This window comes from Penaeus monodon, chromosome 20, assembly GCF_015228065.2.
Source record: "Penaeus monodon isolate SGIC_2016 chromosome 20, NSTDA_Pmon_1, whole genome shotgun sequence".
NCBI classification, from domain to species: Eukaryota; Metazoa; Arthropoda; class Malacostraca; order Decapoda; family Penaeidae; genus Penaeus; species Penaeus monodon.
Window position 1 is genome coordinate 7,553,771 of NC_051405.1, and position 705 is coordinate 7,554,475.

Here is a 705-nt window from a genome sequence, read left to right on the forward strand (position 1 = left end):
CCTATTCTTGGTTTGATTTAAAAAATGTAGCACTTTAAATCTGATTATCAGCTTTAGTGGAAACAAAAAATGTTTTCTTTATTATTTAATATTCTTCAAAAACAAGTACGCTGAATGCATGCAGTTTGAACTTTCATTTAGGTCTTGAGTCAGGACTCTTGCAGATATCTAAACCTGTACACAAATTTCAAGGATAAAACACTCGGTGATAAATTGGAACTTTTGAACTGTTCAGTGGAATGGGTCGATGTTCATGAATGGTTCAGTGTTGCTCAGCCTGGTTGTGCTGTGTTTAATTCCTTTGTATTTTTAAAAATGTATTTGGACATAATGGTAAAGACTAACAGTTTTCTTAAATGAGTAATTCAGGAAATGAGATCTTGGGAGATCGACAAAACATCAATTCCAGTGGTCGCACTTGTATGTACTTTTAGAAGTATGGTAGTATTATCTGCTATGCACATAGAGCATCTGTACTAGTTAAAAACATGTCACTCATCATGTTTAAGCATACATTAGTGTGTTCCACTCATTGCTCTGTAGTGTAAAGCAACTTTTTTTTATATGTACAGAATATATTAAACATTTTTAGGAAAACTTCCCTTTTTTAAATCTGTATCCATTCCATCTTCCTAAAATGGAGATTATGCAAACTGTTATGAATATATGTAAATAATATAATGGACCTTGAAGTTATAAAACCAT